This window comes from Choloepus didactylus, chromosome 3 (genome assembly GCF_015220235.1).
Source record: "Choloepus didactylus isolate mChoDid1 chromosome 3, mChoDid1.pri, whole genome shotgun sequence".
Classification (NCBI taxonomy): Eukaryota; Metazoa; Chordata; class Mammalia; order Pilosa; family Megalonychidae; genus Choloepus; species Choloepus didactylus.
In genome coordinates this window covers 56768726-56785540 of record NC_051309.1, presented here as the reverse complement: position 1 = coordinate 56785540, position 16815 = coordinate 56768726, and the positions used below count along the sequence as shown (strand labels likewise).

Sequence of the window (16815 nt, the reverse complement as noted above, 5' to 3'; positions counted from 1 at the left end):
GGGAGGGCAGCATAGGAGGTCATATGGTAGTGAACTGGGACAGAATAAATTCATGGGAAATGTTAAATGATGGCCACTATATGTATCTCAGCTTTGAAAAACTGTCAAAAGGTTCATCAGAAAGAAGAAAGGGATGAAAAGAGTGGTTACTTTTGCAAGTACTCCACTTTCGATTATCTTTTGTCCCTGTATTAGTCAGGTTTCTCTAGGGAAAAAGGACAGGACATATCTGTAAATATTATGAGATTTTATAAAATTATCTCATGCAACTGTGGAGAGGCATGAATTCAAATTCCATAGGGCAGGCTGCAAGCTGGGAACTCCAATGAAGGTTTTCAATGGATTCCCCAGGAGAAGCTGGCCGGCTGAAGTTGAGATGAAAATTCTCTGTTCTCACTGCTGAAGTCATCACTTCTCCTTTTAAAGCCTAAGACTGATTGGATGAGACGTCTCTCATGGCTGATGGCAATCCCTCAGTTGATTGTAGATGTAATCAGCCATGGGTGCAATCAACTTGATGATTTAAGTCCATCAAATGTCCTCACAGTAACAATTAGGCCAGTGCTTGCTTGACCAAACAACTGGACACCATCACCAGGCTAAGGTGAGAGATGAACCTAACTATCATAGCCCCTTATAAAGCAACTTCACAAACATTATCTCATACGTTCCTCACAAAAAGCTGATGAAATAAGTATGCTGATGAGATACGATGATTATTTGTCTATTAATATAAAATAATAATTATAAGAAGTATATGAAATATAATAATATTTATATAATATATAAATATACTACTACTAATATAACAGATATTATTTCCCCTTTACAGATGAAGACACTGAGACTCAGAGAAGATAAATGACCTGCCTGAGGTCACACAGCTAGTAATGACAGAGGAGCCACTGGAAACCCATTCATCTGATGCCAGCCTAGAGCTCTTTCAACACCAGAATGTGTTAATATGCAGTGCTAAAGAAGGTATCTATCAGCTTTGATTATTTATCACATATGCTAGGTGGAATCAGAACTGCCAGCATTTTTAAACAAGTCTGAATTTATGCTACTGTCCAAGAAGTTTCAACAGGCTCCCGGAAGTCAGATGTTCTCAAAGGTGTAGTTCAGTACACCTCACTTATCCAGGGCTGGCAGGAAGCTAGATATTCTGCAAAAGAAAATGTCTATGCAATTGTTCATACACCTCAAGCATCCAAATTTCTAATGAAATCCTTTAAAACTCTGTTGCACATCACCATGTGTTCTTAAACATAGGATATCGAACATGGCTTATTTAACCTTTTCTCATTGACTTAGGGCATCATTGTGTATCTTAATTTTTAGACTTTTCTCTAATTTGCAACCCTCTGGGGCTCTACACCAAATGGTTCCAGACTGCTATGCTTTTTTGGAGTTCTGTTTCCTTTTTTGCTTCTACTAATGCACTTATCTTTAGGAATATGCACCCTTTTCTATCTAGATGTTTCCAATAAGCTGAAGAGTAGGGAACCAGTCCAGATAACCGCATTGATTAGGAACGTTGAACAAGCAGGAATAGAGAGGTCTTAAGTAAAAGCTTAGGTCGTCCTTCTAGGAGTTAATGCTTTTCTAACATTTACTTTATTTTTAGGGATGTGGTAGGCATTGTTGGTGCACTGCCCGGATCCCTTTTCTAGAGCAGGTCTCTTTTCACTCAGCTGCTCAGAGTGTTAGTGACCAGGGGCTTGCAGCTGTTCTCTCCACTGAAGACTCCCCTTGGCCTACAGCAGCTGCGCACCCAGAGATGCTTGGGAGATCGTCCCCTTACCCCTGGGTGTAGCTTGCAGTCAACTACTAATACAAGGATATAAAACCCTGGCCCTCTTGCCTCAAGGTGGAACAATTCTGTGGGGCCATCTGTGCCAGTTTGGATATATTATGTCCCTCCAAAAGCCATGTTTTAATCCACTCTTTTGGGATATTTGGATTAGGTTGTTTCCATGGAGATGTGACTCACCCAACTGTAGGTGAAACATTTTGATTAGATATTTCCAAGGAGGCATGGCCCCGCCCATTCAGGGTGGGTCTTAATTAAATCACTGGAGTCCTATAAAAGAGCTCAGACAGAAGGAGCTCAGAGCAGCTGAGGGAGGATCTGAAACACAACCCAGGACTAGCAGAGGCCAGCCACATGCCTTTCCAGCTGCCAGAGGTATTCTGGACGCCATCAACCGTTCTTCAGTGAAGGTATCCTCTTGTTGATGCCTTAGTTTGGACACTTTTATGGCTGTAGAACTGTGAATTTGTAACCTAGTAAAAGCCTTTATAAAAGCCAATTCATTTCTGGTATTTTGCATGATGGCAGCATTAGCAAACCAGAACACCATCCTTGTTCCAGAGTTTCCCAGAACCTCTGGGATCAGGCAGTGGGTGGACTATAGCTTTCTTCTCCCCTTGCTCAATTCTGTATCTCTTCCTCTCTTAAAGGTTTCACCTGCATGCACTTGCACAAGATTCTGTTTTTTTGACTAGGATTCTAGGGATTCCTATCTAAGATGGGAGGCTCCCCTATTTCTACTTTTCATATTCTCAATTATATTTTGGAGAGGTAAGGGGAAAAAAAGACCCCTGTTCTTGCCTCTCACCTCTCTCCCTTCCTCCAATCCAACATTAATAGCAAAGACCAGCCAGCCTATTATGAGAGAAAGAATGCAGAATGAGAATACCAATACTTTTGCAAAATATATATTATAAACTCATTTGTCAAACTTGCATTTAAAGTCTACCTTGTGAAGTACTGTACTAAGTCTGAGATTTAGCACAGAAATAAAAGACAGTCTCCCCCCATCTCATCCTCTTGATAACTTCACGGTCTGATGAGGAAATCAACAAGTAAATAGGACAATTACCATACTTGTTAATATGGTAACAATAATATGTTATTATTGAAGTCAGAATTCTTTCATTGATAAATGCTGCAATTAAAGTTAGAACTCATTCATTCATTCAAGAAACATTTTGTAAGCATCCACTATGTGCTACACTTTTTTTGAATAGATAAGCAACCCAGAGCAAAACACCGTAAAGTTCAAAGGCTGGAGAAAATACGCTGAGTTTTACTTCAGAAACGATACCAGAGCTGGCTCTGACAGGGTGAATAGGAGTTTCCAGGTGGAAAAGGTTAGAGGAGGTTTCTAGATTGAGGGACAATGTCCTGAAAGGCTGTGGTATGTTTGGGGACTGAGAAGATGCTCATCATGATAGCAGATGAGGCCAAAGAAGAAGGTAGGAACATATGTGAAGAACTTTGTTGACCAGACTAAGATGTTTGGGTTTTATCCTGTAGGTAATTTGCTTCCAAGAGAGCCTTACAAACCTGGTAATGAAGTAGTCCATTTCAATAGGAATTTAACTGTCATACATAGGGTTGCTAGTAGGCTACATAGTACCTCTGTGTGAATTAGGAAAAGGTACTTCCTCTGGGGGATCACAGCTTCAGCAGTACATGGTTTGATAAGTGGACATCTACATTGGGCATTTGTGTGCAGTAGACAAACTGCACAGCAGTATGTGACATACCTGATGATCTGTGACATCATGGTGTAGCTATGGTGTCTGTGGCTCAATACATGCAGAAGGAAAATGAAGAATTCCTTCAGTTCTCACTTTTGAAAAATTGATTTGGAAAGGAATTTGAAGTTCTCATACTGAACATTCCCTGTCTTAGAGGTGAGTCACTAACATCTACATACGGACTTCAGAGAATCATGAAGCATCTAAGAGAATCTCTGTCCCAAATCCCATTCTCTGTCACCATTGACTGAGAAGCCACCATTGCAAATTGATCTGTTCTGACTCGCCAGGCACCCACCCAGCCTGGGAGATGAGATTTTCAATTGTGTTTTGGAGGGTAGGGTGGGGGGGATGGGCAGAGAAGAGAGACTGTGAGCTCACTGTAGTACAGTGGCGAAAGGGAAGTAGCAGAGATAGGAAACGGTGCTGAAAGAGAGGGAAGAGACAAGAAATTAGAGCTTTAGGAAGGTAATAAATATGCATTTTCCCTCCTTCACAATATTGTAGTAGGCAGGCTCTGTTTGCTTGAACTCACATAAATAACACTAAGTACCATGCATTTAGATTATTTTGATTATTATGGGGACAATAGATAATATAGATCATAGTCTTAGATACACAGGACAAGCTAATTCCTGCCTTTGTTAATGTTATCTGCCACCACTGCTGCCACCACTGTCAACAGTTTTTGAACCCAGCACTGTGCTGGCAGCTTTGCCTATACTTGTCTCATTCAATTCTCCCAAAAACCCATGATGGAGGTATCATCATTGTTCACTTTTTGTGGAAGGGGAAAGTGAAGCTTGGAGAGGCTGTATTACTTGCTCACAATCACATACTTGGTGAGTAGCATATCCACACCACTCCAAAGTCAATAGCTAAAAAAGCTGGCGATTTGGCTTTTCCAGCCATGGCTGTTTGCCCCTTCATCCACTATTTTAAATGCTTTTTACCCTCCAAGACCCAATTCAAGTTTCTTTCACTCACGGTTAAGTGATATTATCAGCCACCGTCCTTGTGGATTGTGCCCTGTCCTCCATGCAGCCTTCCCACATTGATTTCTACCTTCTTTAATCACCTACGAGTGAATCTTATTATGGATTTGTTTTGTTCTCTAAATGTTTTTCATGAATTTATCATGTTTTCCCTCCAAAAAGATTTTAAACAATCGAAGGGCCAGGATCAAGCTTTTAACATCCCCCTCTCCACAACGGCACCCAACGAGTGTTGCGCTGGTGGCGGCAAGCCCCTTGACTCTTAGCTGAGGGGTGACGTTAATGCAATGAGCCAGAAGTTGCATTTAGTGAAGAAGAAATGCAGGTGAGGATCTGTTAAGGCTGAGTGCAATCTGGAGAAGAGGCCCTATTAGGGAGGATCAGCTATGTTTACCATTTAAATCTGCAAAAGCAAGCAAGATAACTGTCAGAGAGTCTGTGGAGAGAAGTTCATGAAGATCATTGCTTGACAGGTCAGGGTAAAGGTCTCTTTCTTTCAATATATGTGAAGGGGCAGGAAATGTGTACAACAGGTGTTTTGTGTTCGTAGCTGCCTGGGAAAGATAATTCTGTTTGCTCGACAAGAACATTATGCTCCACACATCAGGCTGTTTTTCCAACAGCTATTTTCTGCCTATAAAAATGAGCACTGCTGGCTCCCAACTTCTTTCCACAAATCCCTTGGGACACAAACAATAACAAAAGGTATCTTATATTTATACAAAGCTGTCCTCAGAAAAGCTCAAGGACTCAAATAAAACTTGTTTTCATATATAAGATGTTCTTATATAATCCCCAAGTGGGGAAGGTGCCAAGGGTGACAATTGGGTTAGGAATGTTATTCTTCCCAGTTCATGAAAACGGAAGAGTGAGGTCCCGTTGTATGACACACTTATGTCATGACCGGGACAGGAAGTTGGTCTTCTTACTTCCCGTCCAGGGTTCTGCACACTCAGCCACACTGCCTAGTCAGAAATCTGAACACCCAGGGGGGACGACTGGAAGGGAAAGATCGGGAGAGAAAGCTCACAAATGGGTGAAGGCATGCTGTATTCTCTCTTCCTTCAGTGACTGTTGCTTTCACTCATCAGGGTTCTCTGACTCCTAGAGTGAGTGTCCCTGGTGATCCTGGTGAGAATTTTAATCATCCCCAGTAGGAATTATTGCTGAGTCATGGTAAACTTCAGAAGCTTGGATGGTTGGGGAAGAGAAGCCATCTGAGCTAAGGGCACTGTCTTAATTTCCTAAGACTGTCATAACAAATTACCACTAATTTGGTGACTTAAAACACAGCAATTTATTACCTCACAGTCCTGGAGGCTAGAAGTCTGAAATCAAGGTTGGAAGGTCATGCCCCCTCTGAAGTCTGCAGGGAAAGATCTGTTTCATGCCTCTCTCCCAGCTTCTGGTGTTGGCTGGCAATCCTTGGCTTCCTTGGCTTGTGATAGCACAATTCCAATCTCTCCCTCTGTCTTCAGATGGCCATCTTCTCTTTCTGTCTGTTTGTGGCTCTTCTCCCCTTCTTATAAGGATGCCAGTCATATTGGATTAAGGGTCCACCCTAACTTAACTGATTCCATCCATAATGACTCTATTGTCCAACAAGGTTGTATTCACAGGTAGTGGTGTTAGGACTTCAGAATATCTTTTTTGGTGACACAATTCAACCCATAACAGGCATCCTGTAAATATTTACTGCACCCTTGCATCAAAGATAAGTAAGGCATAAGCCCTATACTCAATAAATGTAAATTCTGGTAGAGGAGACAAACATAGGATGAGAGGATCTACGTGTGCTAGAAGAATACATTGAAGGGGTAGTTACTTTTGACTGGGGATTTAAGGCAGGACTCCGTGGGGCTGGGAGGGGGGTGATTTCTGGTGGGGCCTGAAAGCTTAGCAAGAAGAGTTTCAAGCGATAAGTTCTATACTGCTTTGAGGTGGGAACTCTGTATGAAAATCACCTGGAGAGCTTTTTAAAAGCACTCCACCCTAAATAATCTGATTAGATTCAACTGAGTGTAGCCTGGGCATTAGGATTTTTTAAGAGCTCCCCAGCTAATTTTACTGAATAACCAGGATAGACAACCACAGGAAAAACATGGGCTTTGGAGTTATCCCTGTTCTGTGGCCCTATGACTTTTGGCAAGGCACCTTGTGAGGGGTTAAGAGATGGAGGGGAGTAGTGGAGGGAGGTGGGTGTCCCACCGCTTCAGTGCTTCTTTCCACTTCTACCCATTCCTGTAAAGAAACTCTGCCATGGGAGAGTCTTCCTTGACTTTCTTTAAATGAAAATCCCTGGACTGGGAATCGGGAAGCCTGGATTCCACCCCAGGTCCACTGAGGTGCTTCATGAGCGTGTGTGGGTCACTTTAAGGAGATAAAGCAAAGATGCCTGTGGATTACTGTTTTCAAGACACTGTGTGAGGAGCTCATCATCTCTGGACCTTACATTCTCCATCTGTAGGAGTTTGCAGATCAATGTTTTCCAAATTGTGGGTTGTCCCCATTCGTAGGTTGTAAAGTCAATTTAATACACTGTGCAAGAATTTAAAATATGTATATTTATGTATATGTTTATGTGTATGTAAATGAGGTATAATAGAAAAATGGAGTACATTGAATAGCATAAGGGCAAATATTGCAAAGTAGAATTTTGTTTCAGTTACATATGTATTATGTACTGGGTCATGATGTGAAATGCATTTCCTGTTGGGACTGCAAGTAATAAAACTTTGAGAATCATGGAATTAGATGATCTCTAAGAAGCCTCTTCCATCCACTCTATATTCCTTGACTACTCTGGCCTACTGTAAATCTCCTTTCTGTGAACTCTTTTTAGTTAGTACCATGTCATTCTGGCTTATCATTTATTTTTTAGAGAGTGGCAGGTCAGTGTAGTGGTTAAAAGCACTCTTCACTTAAGTAGATCTATCATTCTTCACCTATTATCTGGATGACCTAGAAAATGTACACAACCTCTCTCAGCCTGAAGTTTTTCATGCACATGATAACACCTAGTATGCACAATGGTTCTAAGATTAAATCAGTGCTTGCTTCGGCAGCACATATACTGAAATTGGAGCAATACAGAGAGGATTAGCATGGCTCCTGCTCAAGGATGACACCCAACTTTGTGAAATGTTCCATACTTTAATATCTGAATGTGAGTTAAAGGGGAAACGTTAGATTGTATATACGGTAACAAAAAAAAATGTTTAAAGAATTCTGTGGAACTACACCACACAAACAGTGAAACCTAAGTTAAACCCATAGGCTATAGTTAATAGTGCAATTATTAAAATGTGCTTTCATCAATTGTAACAAATGGGCCACACCAACACAAGGTGATAATAATAGGGTGGTATATGTGAATCCTGTATTTTATGCATAGTTGACCTGTAAACCCATAACTTCTCTAATAAAGAGAGAAAAAAAAAGATTAAATGAGAAGCAGTAGGTAAAACTTTTAGCAGGACTAACTAACCTTATTCCCAGAAAGTGTCCAGTGTATGACAGCAACTGATGTTTTGCCCATTTCAGATTTTAAGGTGCACTGTTTGCATCTGTAACGTAGTACCTGGCATATACAAAGTCATGAATACATTATGCTTGACTGATTAGAAAAAAACAGGAATCCTGGTCTCAAGTAGACCCTAACGTTGGAGAACAGCCATTCTCTGTTGGTAGGCCCGTTACGTTACAGGTCTTAGGAAGAGAGTCAGGACATTCTGTGTAGGTTTCCTCTACCCACGTGTCCCCTTCTGCCTTTCTCCCCAACACGACCAGCTGGACCTGGGAAGGCAAAGGCAGAAGGAGGTGGACCCTGACTATGATTTCCTCCGAGGATCAAAAATACCATCAGAATTAACAGACGGATGGAAGCTCAGGATCAGCTGTGTCACAAACAGGGCCTCTGCCTGAGAAGGCTTCAAAAAGAAGCACATGACAAAGAAATGAGTAACAGCTGGTGGCTAGAACATTGAGAAACTGGCGGTAAGATTCAGACATTAGACCAGGAATTAATGGCCTTCATCAAACAGTAAACACATAAGCAACTCAGGAGGTCTTAATTGTCTTAGAAAGTCATCAATTACTAGGGCTCCTGTTTAATCGTTTCCCCAGATTTATAGGAGGTGATCATGTGAATTGGATCATTGATTCTAGAACGAGATAAGCAGCCACACTGGTAACCTAATCTGCTTACTCCAAGTAGGTACAAGGAAATTAGCTGCCCTTAGTGGAAGCCAGCCTGTTATCGAAGGGTGAAGAGAAACCCATTCATCATGGTGGAGCTCCACACCAGACCAGTCTCCCTGCTGAGAATATGTCAGTGGAGAAGGGAATAATGATCCCTAAGTAGATACATGGAGAAAGGTAGGGGAGGGAAATTGTGATGCTGGAAATGGGAGAAGACTCCTGATATTGCACAGGAAAAAAATAGGCTTCAAAGTAATAAAATGGTTAATGTACAATATTACAAGGGATCTTGAATAATACTACAGAGAAAGGGATTTTTGAAAGTAGACTAGATGCTAGTATATTTTCTGTTGAAGAAAGCTGTGTGAAACTTGTAAGATGAAAAAGAAAAGCCAAGAAAATGAAATGTGAATAAAGTAGCTCCACCTAGAAATGTTGCTAACACAATCGTTTTTCAGGAAAGAAAAGGCAAGGATGCCTAGAAATAGCTGCATCTAATCATCCCCCATCCCAAGCAATCAACTGAAGTCCAGGAAATTCCATATGCAACCAGAAGAATAGACATCCTGAAGCATTTTGCCCTAGTTAAGATGAGCGGAAACAGACCCCCATCAGTGCTAGAAACAAAGAAGAAATAAAGGTGAAGAAACTGCGGCAGGTCCTTTGACTGCTCCTTTGGGAAGGTGGTGGCCTTGGGGGCAAGAGGGATAAGGATTTTTTAGGACATGAGCACTTGCTGGGACTTAGCGGACAGCCCTTTGTTCCGAGACCATCCCTTCAACAGTAGCAGAGAGGAATCTATTTCTCCGGAGAAAGCAAAAGTGGCTAGGGCTCAATTTACCTGCCTGATTTATCCTGATACTCCTTAAAAGTGTTTGCTAAAACATCACTGGCTTATGATTAGCCCTTTTTTGGTCTTGCAAAGATCATAAGGCATTCTCTTGTATTTGCTTTAAAAAGACAGTTTTCCCTTTCACAACGAATTTGTCCTTCTCTATGTAATTGAAAGACCCAAAAAGCACAAACCGTAGAGGACACGATCAATACACTTCATATCATTAAAGTTAAGAAGTTATGTTTACCAAAAATACCATAAAGAGAGTAAAAAGAGAAAATCTTCGTACCACATCTAATTGACAAAGGACTGGGACCCAGTCCATAAAAAATGCTTATCAACAGTGGAAAGATGTTAAAGAAACAGGATAAGGTAAATCACAGAGGAAATGTAAATGTCTATTCAGCATACTAAAAGATCCTCAACTTCATTAGTAATCAGATAAGTGCAAATTAAGATCACATTGAGATATCATTTTATACCCTCTAAATGGACAAAAAAAAGGTCTGATAATGCTAAGTGTAGGTGAGGATGTGGAAAAAGAATCTTATACACTACTGTTTGGGATTGTAAATTACTACAATTTCTTTGGAAAACTACTTGGCATTATATGACACAGGTACAATTGCATTTCCTATAACCTAACAATAATGCTCCTAGATGTGTACCATAGAGAACTCTTGCACATGTTTACCAGGAGACATATATAAGACTGTTAATAAAAGAACTATTTATATTTATATTATCAAAGACATAAGCAAAGCTAAGCAAATACTGTTTGGGGACATATACACTGTAGTAAATTATTTTTTCCAAGCAAGGGTATGAAAAACGAAAGTCCAGATAGTGGTTACATCTGAGAGGAAGGTGGGAGGATGGGTATTGGGGAGGAGGACACAGCTAGTTCTATTGTATTGTTAATATCTGGATTCTTTGGTTGGCTGGTGGGTTCACAAGTATTGCATATATTCCATGATAGCACAGACTATTACATAATAAATTATTTTTAATTTGTTAAAAATATGGAAGAACTTAGAACAAAAATCTCTAATGGTTCAGTGACAAGGAAAACAAGTGATCTTGCCTAAACATCAGTCTCACTAAAATAGGAGGGGAAGGGACATTCAGGAAGTGATAAATTACTCTGTGAGGAAGGGTCTGCACAATGTGCCGGCTTCCAGAGGCCTTCCCAGAACATGGGCAGCTGCCTTGCTGCCCAGGGTCTGTGTCCAGGGTTGAACCCTATTAAAGCCTAAGTTGGCATGTGGTCTGGGTGGGCAAGTGGTGATTATTTACAGGAAAGCCTTGCCACTTGGCGCCTGTATGCTGTATGTTATGAGATCTATCTATCTTACATGATTTTCCATGCAGAAAACCGAGAGGATTTGTGCTGGTTTGGATCTTTATGTATCCCAGAAAAGACTTCTTTTAATCCAATCTTGTGGGGGCGGACTTATTGTTGGGTGGAACCTTTTGATTAGCTTGTTTCTATGGAGATGTGATCCGCCCATTCAAAGTGGGTCTTAATCCCCTTGCTGGAGTCCCATGTGACAGAGGAACCCCAGATGCCATCAGCCTTTCTTTAGAGAAGGTATTGTCCTGTTGATGCTTTAAATGGGACATTTTCATGGCCTTAGAACTGTAAATTTGTGAACTAATAACCTCCCTTGTAAAAGCCAATCCATTTCTGGTATATTGCATTCTGGCAGCTTTAGCAAACCGGAACAGGGCTCTTCTGGGACAATGTCTTGGTCTGATATTGAGGATACTTTCCTTTCCACCTTGACTGTATAAATTTAACATTGAACTGAGACTAAGTGTTTTTCAACATGTTGAACGCATTCAACTTAGTGTTTTGAATTGTTATTCCAAAGATCCAATACTTGGTCTTGGAACCTTTGGGCTTTGTAATCCTAACACCACTCATATAGTCATAGCCTGTTTTTATTGCTATTTTTACCATTAATATGTTGGCAATCTTAACCACCCTGTCCAAAGGATTATAAGGTTAAAAATATGGCAGGATCCTTGAAGGCAGTAGCTCTGTTTTATTCATCCTTGTATGTCCAAAACTTGGAGAAATAGGTGCTTAAGATTTTATTGTAATTTTTTATTTTGAAACAATTGTAGAGTCACTGAAGTTGCAAAAATAGTACAGAGAGGTCCCGTGTAACCTTCACCCAGTTTCCCCCAATGGTTACATCTTATATAACTATAGTATAATAAAAAAAAAACCAGGAAATTGACATTGGCACATTTGTGTATAGTTTTATGCCATTTTATCATGTGTAGATTCATGTAACCACTGCAGGGATGTCCTACTTCAGAACTGTTACCTGTGAGGATTTGTGCTTTCATGTAGTTTTAGTCTCTGTTGATTTCTGTTGTTTTCTTGATGGCTGTGGTAAAGTTTTTAAGGTCTTTTACCCAGCATTTTTAAGTGTTGTGAACCGAGGAGGTTCCCTGTGATATTTAGTCTTCAATATTATGGGAAGTGGAAATCTTGGCACTATTCGTAAATGGGTCACAAGCTTTCTATTGTAAGGTGAATCGAGGAACTGATGTAGTCCTCTTTTTATGGCAGACAAAAATCCTCTGAACCATCAGCCACAAACATCTGAACTGTTGAGATCAAATCATCATCTTACCCCATTACAGTAAGGCTGCTGCCCCAGTGCAACTTTGGTCAACTTCTATTAGTAGAAGAATTATCAAATACAGAGGAAGTGAGAGGGAATAGTCCCTGGTTCAGAGATAAGCACCCAGTATCAAGTACTTATTTTGAGCCTTTTAACAACCTAATGGAATAGACAAATGATATTTCATTTTATAAATAAAAAAGTTGAAGACTGACAATGTTAAGTATTCATCTGAAGGACACAGAAGCAGCTAGAATGTTCTGAAAGATCACCAAGGCAGATCTTCCTACAGCAGGACATTAGATAATCTGAGAGCCACCCATCCATCCCCTCATCCAAGCATTCATTCATCCATTTATCCATCTGTCCATCCATTCATCCATCCATCCATCCAACCATCCATCCATCCATCCATTTGTGAATTCATTCAAGAAACATTTATTGAGAACTTGTCTTGTGTCTGACACTGCTAGACACTGGGATACAAAAGTGAACAGGATAAAAAGCTCAAATTCTCATAGGAAGACACAATTATAATACAGTGTGAGAAGTGAATTTGTAGGGATTATAGGAACACTGAGGAAGTGCATCACTGCTGAGACCAGCTCATCTATGGCTTTGGGGTGGAAAAGGGAAGGTGGTCATTGACCGAAATCGGGTGGTAAGATGGAGGTAAGAACATCAGTGACACGTGAAGATAGAGCAGTCCTTCTTCTTGTAATTTACCTTTCAGATGCTGGCTGTTCCTTTGTTCTAAAAAGAGATAAATAAGACTTCAAAACAACTGTGTTTAAGAAGGGTTTATTCTTTCCAGTTACCGGGAACAAAAGCTGTTGCAGTCTGGGTTCACTTCACGTATTGCACGTTGCAGATCAGTGATGGTATGTATGGTTATCCAAGTTGTGCTTGTTTCTGGAAGTGACATTTTGCAAGGGGAATAGACTTGTCTAATACAGTTGCTTATTAACTGTGCATTCCTCTTGATTACTCAAGTCCTTATACAAGGAACTCTAATCCAATTTTCTCAGACCCTATCTCCTTGCTAGACAACAAAGATTCCATGCTGGGTCTTGTGAAATTAAGCTGTAAGCTTTTCTTCCCCAAAGGTGACAATGTGAGCACAGATGTCAGAATTAATCCAGTCACCCTAGGCACTCGTAAACCATTTATTCCTCCTTAGAAAATTAGATTTGTCTTGCTGTCTTTATTTTTTTTTTTACATTTTTTATTGTGAAATATATATACAAAAACGTGATAACATTCAAAGTACAATTTCACAAGTAGTTAGAAAATTTCAAAGAACATTATGACTTACTTTTCCACAATTTCAGTTATTTCCTTATTATGAAATATAACATATATACAGAAAGGTGATAACTTTCAAAGTACGATTTAACATGTAGTTATAGAGCTTCTTAACGTCTTTTTAATGGTGTGGTATTCTCTACTCAGTAACTTTCCTTATTTTGTTGTTTATATATAACTGGATATATCTTCATCTGAACCAACATGATGGACAGATCTTTTGGCAAGTGGACTGTGTTTATTTGTAGAGATTAAAATGTGGGTCATAGACACCTCTAGAGACTAAATATCTACTGGGAATCCTTATCCCATTCTAGCTGTTTGCTCTGAAAACAAAACTGTCATCAATGACCCTGGAAAACAGAACCTGGAGCTTTAAGGATGTTGTAGCCGTTACATGATATTACAGCTCAACTGGGTATGCCCAGTGGTGTTAATTGGGGTCAACTTCCAACATCCTTTTGAGGTCTGTGATTCATACCACTATATTCTAAGTCTCTTGAAGGCTGCACACTTATAGTTTAACCAGAGCCCTAGTCTTTTAGATAAGTCATTTACCATGATAACTGAACATATAATTTGAGGTTTGGGTCTTGCCTAACTAAGCTTTTTGACTTTCAGAGTGATCTCTAGTGAGTCCCTTATATCTGTGACTCTTGGTGTACAGTTCAAAGACTTGTTTCAAATCTTGAATATAATACTTTTTAATTGTGTGACCTTGGGCCAGTTTCCCAAACATTATTAGTTTCTTCATCCATAAAATTAAGATAATCATGCTCATCTCAAAGTTTGTTGAGGACTACATAAAATAATGTTTATAAAGTTCCTGGTATGGACAAGATTTCTAATAATGCTCAATACATAGTATTTTTTGTTCCATTTGCCTTGTTGACAAGCAGATAGTGTCCCCAGTTCTACCAAGAATGGGTTCTGAAGGTGTGAATAATAGAGTAGTATGTGGGAACTCTGTACTTTATATATGGTTTTTCTGTAAACCTACAACCTCTCTAATTAAAAAAAAAAAATGAGTTGCTGACTTTTTGCCAAGAAGAGCTAGACTACAAATTGAGGTTCAAAATTTCATGAAAAGCAAGAACCATCAGTCACATTAGAGACTGGTAGACTGATTTCCTACATTCATCTCTGCTCAGTCTTTGGCAAATACTTTACAAGATTGCGGGAAACGTGAGGCAGAGGAGAACTGGCAGAAGATGAGATAAGTAGAAATTAAGCAGTTGTTTTGCAGTCCTGATCCTCTCCGTAGCCACAGCCCGAGTCTATACTTTCTCCCACTGTATGCCAGGTCTCTGCTGCCTCCATCGCCTCTTTGCTTCTCACTCCATGATTCATGAAGCCCCTTAGGTCCTCTGCACCAGAAGATGGGTCCTGAACATGATGGGAGTTCTCATGGGTGATGTGGTGAAGGAGTTACATTAGTATGCCAGATGTGTGCTAGAAGACTAAAGAACAGTGGCTCAGGAGACAGTCTCTGCTCTCAAAGAGGACACCACAGCCTGGAGGGAAAGACAGACAAGCATGCAGGCAATGCCACTACCGAGCAGTGAGCACCACGAACACTTAAGTGTAGGTTGTGAGAAGTCATAGCTAGCCCTCTTGGGAGGTCAGCAAAAAGAATGCCAAGGCTGAGAAATAAAGGTCTGGATCAAGAGTTAGCCTAAAAGAGCAGAGCAAACAATATTTGGAAAGTGCTCCTGCTATGAAGATACACCTTGTGTGATGCTTGGAGAGAAGAAGCAGGGTATTTGAGAAACTGCCCAACTGCCATTAGTGCCTCTCTATGTCTTGTAAGAGGTTCTGTCATACAGAAGTTTCCCTGGTGACTTGCTCAGGAATGCGGAGGATTTTCCTGCTCTGAAGACCCCAAAGTTGGAGTCAAATCCTTTCACCACTACTTCTCTTTGATATTTTCGATTCCCTTCCTCTTCTACCACCTCCCAAAATGTTCCTTCTGCATCACCTGTACTTTGTCAAGGAGTTTTGCTGCAATGTGGGAAAATCTCAGGGAACAAACCCACAGGGTCGGATCTGGGATGCAGTCCTTCACCTGGACCGTCTCAGAAACCATAAAATACTAAAAGCCTTTACCTTTTGCAGTTTTAAATCATACTTATAAAATTGGCACATTTATTTGCACATATGTAATATATGTACACACATTTATATATAATTTCCTATCCTATTTTTACTAAGCATTATATCATAAGGATTTTTCTTATCAATAAATATTTTTCAGAAACAAGATTTTTGATGACTTATAAGAGTCCATCACAAGGATGTGCCAAATTATACATAACCATTTTTCTATTGTTAACATTTCATTTAAATCTTTTTGTAAACTATATAAATAATGTTAGGATTATCATATTTGTAAAAAGGTTATGGGCCCTTACTTGATTTTTTTAAAGGATTGGAAGCAAAAGTTTTAAGTGTATACATGCCTTCAAGATTCCTTATATATCAACCTAATTTCAAGGAAAATTATAAATATTCACACTTTTATTGAATGTATATAAAATTGTCTCATTGAACCCCTTCTAATGATAAATTCTTTAAAAAAATCTTTGCCAGTTGTTTGTTGGTAAAGATCACAAATCTGTTTAGACTTATCATTCTTGGATTCCTGCTAAACTGAATATTATTCAAATGTTTATTAATCATGCATATTTCTTCTTAATTTTCTTTTCTTTAGAGCAGGGGTTGGCAAACTATGGCCTCAAGGCCAAATCTGTAAAATTTTATTGGAAAGCAGCCTATATATGTATTGCACATGGTTGCTTTCATGCTATTCCACAGAGTTAGGCAGTTGTGAAGTTTGGTCAACTTACTTTTCTTCTCTGACCCTCAGTTTTCTCTTCTGTAATCTCACAGCTTGTTGAGATTTAAAAAGGTGATATAAAAACATTTGACACTGTTGGATTTTTTTTTCTTTTTTAAAATTTTACTTGATTTCTACTTTTATACTGTGATATCAACATCTTGCCCAGAGACATCTATTTTCTTTTCCGCAAATGAATATCTTTATAGCACATTCTGGCAAAGTTTCCAAGAAACTGACCCTCACTTTAATGAGAGTTGGTTTTAATTTTCTCTTAGATATGTATCTGATAGGCTGTGACTAATTAAATAGAGTCCTCTGTCATTTTAATGAATTTCCAGAAAACCATTCTTCAGCAAAACTGCTGGATACCTCCATTTTATGAGGCCCCTGCTATCTGCAGTCAAATCCTCTGATAGTTTGATCTTGTCTGATGCAACTTTGTTTTTCTGGGCA

At 39.6% G+C, this 16815-nt stretch overlaps 1 long non-coding RNA gene and 1 other non-coding gene across 4 annotated transcripts in view; both read left to right on the top strand.

The window, feature by feature from the left end:
* Window positions 1–16815, top strand: part of LOC119529427 — a 62299-nt gene that overhangs the window by 27253 nt on the left and 18231 nt on the right. For 2 of the 3 annotated variants that reach the window (XR_005215866.1, XR_005215865.1), the window contains exons 4-5: window positions 833–981; window positions 13033–13099. This is a non-coding gene — a long non-coding RNA (uncharacterized LOC119529427). Of the gene's footprint in view, window positions 1–832; window positions 982–12951; window positions 13100–16815 lie in introns of all 3 variants that reach the window. The other variant, XR_005215864.1, reaches the window with a different exon arrangement.
* Window positions 7594–7700, top strand: LOC119530668. The gene has a single exon (XR_005216064.1). It is a non-coding gene; the product is annotated as a U6 spliceosomal RNA (small nuclear RNA).